We start from the raw sequence: 9,379 nt of genomic DNA on the forward strand, positions 1-9,379 counted from the left end.
ATAATTACATGTAACAGAATTTTATTAAATTTACCTGATGGCTAAGAGGAGATTTAGAAATATACATACAGGAGTTCGATGTTCTTTTTAATTCAATGAAACTAAAATTCTACCTGTTTTCGGGGTTAGTATTTGAAGGCAGGGTAATTTTTCGTGTATAATATTATAAATCTTAATGAAAATCATGATTGAAGTTTAACATTCTTTGAGATATATCTAAAATATTTCAAAATGTATTTTCATTGTTAAAAAATCTAAAATTGAGAAGATCTTTAAGGATTTTATTTTAAGTACAGCTTAAACTAATCTAACAGATTTAAAATTGTTTGATATAATTAAGATAAATAATGTTGAACCAATCTGGTCTATAGACTACTATATAGTCTGGACTATAGACTACTCTATAGTCTGGACTATAGACTACTCTATAGGCTGGACTATAGACTACTATATAGTCTGGACTATAGACTACTCTATAGTCTGGACTATAGACTACTCTATACTCTGGACTATAGACTACTCTATAGTCTGGACTATAGACTACTCTATAGTCTGGACTATAGACAACTCTATAGTCTGGACTATAGACTAATCTGTAGTCTGGACTATAGACTACTCTATAGTCTGGATTATAGACTAATGTATAGTCTGGACTATAGGCTACTCTATAGTCTGGACTATAAACTACTCTATAGTCTGGACTATAGACTCCTCTATAGTCTGGACTATAGACTACTCTATAGTCTGGACTATAGACTACTCTATAGTCTGGGCTATAGACAACTCTATAGTCTGGACTATAGACTACTCTATAGTCTGGACTATATACTACTCTATAGTCTGGACTATATACTACTCTATAGTCTGGACTATAGACTACTCTATAGTCTGGACTACAGACTACTCTATAGTCTGGACTATAGACTAAACTATAGTCTGGACTATAGACTACTCTATAGTCTAGACCATAGACTACTCTATAGTCTAGACCATAGACTACTCTATAGTCTGGACTATAGACTACTCTATAGTCTGGACTATAGACTACTCTATAGTCTGGACTATAGACTACTCTATAGTCTGGACTATAGACTACTCTATAGTCTGGACTATAGACTACTCTATAGTCTGGACTATAGACTACTCTATAGTCTGAACTATAGACTACTCTATAGTCTGGCCTATAGACTACTCTATAGTCTGGACTATAGACTACTCTATAGTCTGGACTATAGACTACTCTATAGTCTGGACTATAGACTACTCTATAGTCTGGACTATAGACTACTTTATAGTCTGGCCTATAGACTACTCTATAGTCTGACTATAGACTACTCTATAGTCTGGACTATAGACTACTCTATAGTCTGGACTATAGACTACTCTATAGTCTGGACTATAGACTACTCTATAGTCTAGACTATAGACTACTCTATAGTCTGGACTATACTCTAAAGTCTGGACTATAGACTACTCTATAGTCTGGACTATAGAATACACTATATTCTGGACTATAGACTACACTATATTCTGGACTATAGACTACTCTATAGTCTGGACTATAGACTACTTTATAGCCTGGGCTATAGACTTCTTTATAGCCTGGACTATAGACTACTCTATAGTCTGGGCTATAGACTACTCTGAAGTCTGGACTATAGACTACTGTATAGTCTGGGCTATAGACTACTCTATAGTCTGGACCATAGACTACTCTAAAGTCTCTATAGTTTGGACTATAGACTACTCTATAGTCTGGACTACTACATAATCCCTCAACTACGGACTCTTCTGTAGTTTCTCGTAGTATGTCATTTGCTATGGCTTTATGTATGTTTTCTTAATTTCCCTTGTATTATAAAAATTTCAGTTAAATTCATGTGGGTAGTAAGTAACATGCTGCATAATTATTTTTAATAAATATTTCAAGTTAAATTAAAAATTTCCATAACTCATTAAAAATCTTAAGGTTTAATAAACAAAAATTACAATAATAAAAAATCACAAAAATTCAGGAACCAACCAACACCTACGGTACTTATATCAACTTAAAAATGTCGTCATTGTCATTAATTACCGGCATAATGAATTCATTTAAATATATTTAGCTGTTAAATATACTTCAGCTGCAACCAATTGCGTATGCAGATGCTAAAATAAGCAAATCTTTAAAACATAATTACTGGGGTTTTCTTTTGGTTATGCTAAGAGTATAATTATAATTTACGCTTTTGTTTAGAAGAGATAAAAAACAAAAAAAGTGAAAATCCTAAACCGTAACATTATTTAAAATCTAACAAAAATTATTGCACAATTTCGAGTAGTACACCCAACTCGCACCGTTAAAACACACAAACACTCAAGCGAAAACAAAGAAACAGATCAAGAAACCAGATGTTTTCTTGCACTTCTTGCAATAGAGTTATTGCTGCTTTAACTGTGAGTTTTCTTGGTTTTTGGAAATCAGCCAACTGATGTTTCGGAGGGAGGGAAAAGAGGCTTTTGCTAGCAAACCGACAACCAAAAGATGCAGCAAAACTAATTGTAACGACTTTATTGGACGTGTTGGAAAAGAAAATGCATAATCAGCTGTCGGTTTGTCGACTAGATTAGTAATGAGCTTAAATGCAATTTAATGAGAAGAAAAATATTTATCTGACGACAACAACAGCAACAACCATAAACGTACCACAAGATCCATTTATGCAACAGATAGAAATTATGCAGATTATGTTTGAGAAAGACATGTTAAATTTGCAATTAAGGCGACAAGCGTTTGACATAATGAGATATTAAAACTTATTGGAAAGTTGTATTAGTTATGGAGATATTAGTATTTTTTATAATCTGCAGTGTTAGTCAGGGATCAGTATTCTATATATGGTCTATTCTATAGTCAATATAGACTATTTAATATTTACTATAGACTGTTCCTTGTCCTTGGGCTACAGACATTTCTGTAGTTTTTGATCTCTAATCTATAGATTGTTCCATAGTCCTTGGACCATAGGCTATACTGTAGCACCTCGACTATAGATTGTTCTATAATCCTTTATAGACTGTATTTTAGTCCTTGGACTATAGATAGTCCCAGGACTGTAGAATCGACTGCTCTATAGTGCCTTGACTATAGACTGCTCTATTGTCCCTGGACAATAGACTGTTCTATGGTCCTTGGACTATAGGCAGTTTTATAGTCCTTGAACTATAAACAGTTTTATAGTCCTTGGACTATAGATAGTTCTGTTCTGTACTCCTTAGGCTATAGACTGTTCTTTAGTTCCTGGACTTTAGATTGTCCTTATACAGAATATTGTTCAATAGTCCTTGGACTGTAGGCAGTTTTATAGTTCCTGGACTACAGTCTATTCTATAGTCTTTCGGCTATATACTCTTCTATAATATCTTAACTAAAGATTACTCTATATACTCTCGACTATAGTCTATTTATTCTACAGTCGCTCGACATTTCTATAGTTTCACGTTTTGCTGTTTCTGGTCTGTTCTGAGTGGATTATTGTAGCAGATCCTTAAATATTGATCAAAATCATAAATCCCCATTTTGAGTTCTATTGTGGTTTAAAATCTGCCGTTACAATTGCAATTTTTTCACCTTATTAAAAGACACTTCATATTCTCAACAAAGAAAAGAAAGAACAAAACAAAGCAGGAAAAAACAGACGTAATCAAAACGAAACAAAAAGTCATTAAGAAAATATGGAGATTTCTAAAAGAAACACCTAAAAATAGTGGATGAATGTTAAAGATGCTGATCATCATCATGCAAGAAGACAAAGCAAAACAAAACCGTAAAGAAAACAAAGCAAAACAAAAGAGATAAAAAAGCATGCAAATTCCTAAGAACATTAAAATGACAAACCAACCAACTGCTGCTTCAAAACACTTGGCAACAGAAATAACAAAAACCATAGAAAATTCAATTTCTATACAACCAATTTTAAAATAGCATCTTCTAAAACAAGACGCAAAGACTGACTGACATTTGCACATTGAAAAAACACTATGTAACTGTATTTTGTACGATTTAAATAATTTCTTTAGAGGAATGATACACTAAGCCAGACAGACAAGCTGAGAGACAGACACTTCAACTTAATCTAATGGCAAAATGTCTGAATTGTAAAAAAGAACTTTAAGAAAGAAAATGTACAATTTTGAAATTCTTCTTGTTGTTGCCAAGTGCTTAGGGAAGATGAGCAAGAGATTTGAAAGACATTTAGGGGTTAGTAAATTTGGTAGGAGAGAAATTATTGAGCAGAAAATGTTTGTGTCAGTCAGTAATTCAATGATTTCAAAGTGTCCCTTAGGTAATTAAAATGAATGTTTAAAATTTAAGGGGTAATAAGATAGATAAAGGTTTAATGTTTGGTGGATTAGATCAGACTATAATCAACACTATATAACTGGCGATAATTCATATTACAGGACACTATAGAATCAGACTGTAGTCTATACCATAGACAAGAATATGGTCAAAACTATAGGCTAGACTATAGTCAACATTATAGACTAACTATGGAGTGGACTATAGTCAATACGTTAGACTAGAGAATAGTCAAACCTATAGACTATGCTATAGTTCAAACTATAGTCTATACTACAGACAAGACTATAGTTTTTACTATAGACAAGACTATATTCTATACTATAGACAAGACTATAGTCTATACTATAGACAAGACTAAAGTCTATACTATAGACAATACTATATAGTATATACTATAGACAAGACTATAATCTATGCTATAGACAAGAATATAGTATATACTATAGACAAGACTATAGTCTATACTATAGACAAGGCTATAGTCTATACCATAGACAAGACTATAGCCTATACTATAGACAAGACTATTGTCTATACTATAGACAAGGCTATAGTCTATACTATAAAAAAGACTATAGTCTATACTATAGACAAGACAAAAGTCTATACTATAGACAAGACTATAGTCTATACTATAGACAAGACAAAAGTCTATACTATAGACAAGACTATAGTCTATACTATAGACAAGACTATTGTCTATACTATAGACAAGACTATAGTCTATACTATAGACAAGACTATAGTCTATACTATAGACAAGACTATAGTCTATACTATAGACAAGACTATTGTATATACTATAGACAAGACTAGTCTATACTATAGACAAGACTATAGTCTATACTATAGACAAGACTATAGTCTATACTATAGACAAGACTATAGTCTATACTATAGACAAGACTATTGTCTATACTATAGACAAGACTATAGTCTATACTATAGACAAGACTATTGTCTATACTATAGACAAGACTATAGTCTATACTATAGACAAGACTATAGTCTATACTATAGACAAGACTATAGTCTATATTATAGACAAGACTACAGTCTATACTATGGACAAGACTATAGTCTATACTATAGACAAGATTATAGTCTACACTATAGACAAGACTATAGTCTATACTATAGACAAGACTATAGTCTATACTATAGACAAGACTATAGTCTATACTATAGACAAGACTATAATCTATGCTATAGACAAGACTATAGTCTATACTATAGACAAGACTATTGTATATACTATAGACAAGACTATTGTCTATACTATAGACAAGACTATAGTCTATACTATAGACAAGACTATAGTCTATACTATAGACAAGACTATAGTCTATACTATAGACAAGACTATAGTCTATACTATAGACAAGACTATAGTCTATACTATAGACAAGACTATAGTCTATATTATAGACAAGACTACAGTCTATACTATGGACAAGACTATAGTCTATACTATAGACAAGATTATAGTCTACACTATAGACAAGACTATAGTCTATACTATAGACAAGACTATAGTCTATACTATAGACAAGACTATAGTCTATACTATAGACAAGACTATAATCTATGCTATAGACAAGACTATAGTCTATACTATAGACAAGACTATTGTATATACTATAGACAAGACTATTGTCTATACTATAGACAAGACTATAGTCTATACTATAGACAGGACTATAGTCTATACTATAGACAAGACTATAGTCTATACTATAGACAAGACTATAGTCTATACTATAGACAAGACTATAGTCTATACTATAGACAAGACTATAGTCTATATTATAGACAAGACTACAGTCTATACTATGGACAAGACTATAGTCTATACTATAGACAAGATTATAGTCTACACTATAGACAAGACTATAGTCTATACTATAGACAAGACTATAGTCTATACTATAGACAAGACTATTGTATATACTATAGACAAGACTATTGTCTATACTATAGACAAGACTATAGTCTATACTATAGACAAGACTATAGTCTATACTATAGACAAGACTATAGTCTATATTATAGACAAGACTACAGTCTATACTATGGACAAGACTATAGTCTATACTATAGACAAGATTATAGTCTACACTATAGACAAGACTATAGTCTATACTATAGACAAGACTATAGTCTATACTATAGACAAGACTATAGTCTATACTATAGACAAGACTATAATCTATGCTATAGACAAGACTATAGTCTATACTATAGACAAGACTATAGTTTATACTATAGACAAGACTATTGTCTATACTATAGACAAGACTATAGTCTATACTATAGACAGGACTATAGTCTATACTATAAACAAGACTATAGTCTATACTATAGACAAGACTATAGTCTATACTATAGACAAGACTATAGTCTATACTATAGACAAGACTATAGTCTATACTATAGACAAGACTATTGTATATACTATAGACAATACTATATAGTATATACTATAGACCAACGGTTCCCAAAAGGGGGTCCGCGGACCCCTAGTGGTCCGTAGCAAAATCCTAGGGGGTCCGCGAAGACGAACGAAAAAAATCATGAATAAAAAATATTCTCTATATGTTAGAAAATATTAAAAATATCTCCAAATTTTTCATAAATACTAAAATACACAATTTTTATTCAATAATCCCAGATTTGTTGGTGACTCTTTGAATTTTATTGTTTCGGTCAGGATGAAGCTAGGCCCTACAAATTTATTGTTTCCCTTTTATAAAGTAAAGTATTACGTGATTTGTAATTTTTATAAATGTATATGTATCGAAATAAGTGTTTTTATAGCAGACGGATAATGATTTGCCTTAGAATTAAATACTGATACTGGTATCCCGGAATATGAAGTTAGGTCACATTTCATAGTGTTAATCTAGTTAATTTTAAATATAAATATTCCATTCCGACGTGATACACAGATTTTAACTTAATTTTGTTGTTCAATATTATTAAATCAACATCAGAAAATTCATAGCGTTATGCGTAAATAGTCAAAACCACGCAGTAAAATAATTCGTAGGTATTTTAAAATTCAAATTTAAGATCCAAATTCACAGTACATTCGCAAAGAGTTCAGGTCATATTTTATGTGGGTAACGCATTCCGCAACAACATCGAAGAAGTCTAACTTTCACATATTTTCCCGAAAACTTAGCTTACATACTCAGCTCACTCCTATGCAATCGCAAAAAAATTTAGAAACATGACTCTTTAAGCACATGTCGACAATACTTGATAAAGAAACCTTTTCGCTACCTTGACGAGAAATGAACATGAAAGCTCTCACGATCATAAAATTAAACATCATGTTAGAAGTCATTCTATATTTAAAACCATGCAATTGAAAACATCTCCGAAATACTAAATATTCTCAATGTACGGGAATATTTTATAGGGTTTATGAACCAGGACTAAGACAATTTTCGGACGAACAATTACACAGTGATACAGCAAAAAAATGCAGGGGTTCTCAGTAGGAATATATTTTTAATTTCTCCCGATCACTTCGTTTAGTTCCTCTTTAAGAGCAAAAGATGTGAAAAAGAGCTATTTTTGAAGTTTTAACTTTAAAACAATATATGTTTGGTAGTTTGCAACCGATTTTCAAATTGGATATTTTGTTTTAAAGATACAAGTGTTGTCTTTCAACCCAAAAAAATAAATCCAAAATTTATGATTAATGTCTTGGTAACGGCCATTTAAGTAAAAAAACTCACACTTTTCCAACAATTTTTAATTTTCATACTGCTCTACGTTGGCCATGAAGCAGTAACTTTAGCTTTTATTACATTTGAAAAAAGGCACATTAAGTTGGGTTTCCAATGATGGTCAATTTATGATAATCGATGAAAAAGGTTATGAGTTGTGCTCAGTTTTATAAAAATATAGCATATTTCTTCCATACAAAAATGTTCATGTTTCTGGTTTTCTTTGTAACAAGTTTAAAAAATGTTTATAAACATTTTTATGCAAAAATTAATTTGTATGGAGAAAACCAAAAATTCGAGGAACATGCTATTAGAAAAATTGGCATAAATCATCCAGTTTTTCATAGATTTTTATGAAATAACAAGTTTTAGAAACCTTCCTTTATGTGATTCTTCAGGAAAGTAATAAAAGATGAACTCACTGCCTCATGGCCAAAGTAGAGCATGATGAAAATGAAAATTTTTTAAAAAAGTGTGAGTTTTTTACTTAAACGACCGTAACTCAGACATTTGACCATAAATTTTGGATTTCTTTTTTTGGATTAAAAGGCAACACTTGTATCATTAAAAAAAATATCGGATTTGAAAATCGGATGAAAACTACTAAACTTATGATTTTTCAAATTTAAAACTTCAAAAATGGCTCTTTTTCGCATCTTTTGCTCTTAAAAAGTAAGTTAACGAAGTGATAGGGAAAAACTAAAAATATATTCGTACTCTATGGACCTTAACGAAATAGAATTGGTATATGAGAACGACTGCATTTTATTTTTCTTCACTTTTGTATCACAGTGTTATTTATAACAATAAGATATCAAAATATGTATGGAGGTCCGTGAAATTAAATAAATTCCTCAAGGGGTCCGCGAAGTAAAAAACGGTGGGAACCGCTGCTATAGACAAGACTATAGTCTATGCTATAGACTTGACTATAGTCTATATTCTAGACAAGACTTTAGCTTATACAATAAACTAGACTATAGTCTATACTATAGACTAGACTGTAGTCTATACTTTAGACTACACTATAGTCTAGACTATATACATAGTTAGACTATACTATAGTCATTACATTAGATCTGAATTATTTGAGATTTTGAACAAAATATATGTATATATGTATTATATAAACGCTATATCGGTCTTAAAATCTCTTCAAGAAACTATGTAGTAAAACTTTATACCCACAAAAAGTACTTTCTTCTTTTCTTTTAAAAAAACAAACTTATTTAACAAATTTTAATTACAATTTCTTTATGTTTTATTTTAAGGAGGAAACACAATTTATGTTTAT

This window comes from Lucilia sericata, unplaced genomic scaffold, assembly GCF_015586225.1.
Source record: "Lucilia sericata isolate MDLA Ls3-8-SP2 unplaced genomic scaffold, ASM1558622v1 Contig001468F_arrow, whole genome shotgun sequence".
In the NCBI taxonomy this organism is placed as follows: Eukaryota; Metazoa; Arthropoda; class Insecta; order Diptera; family Calliphoridae; genus Lucilia; species Lucilia sericata.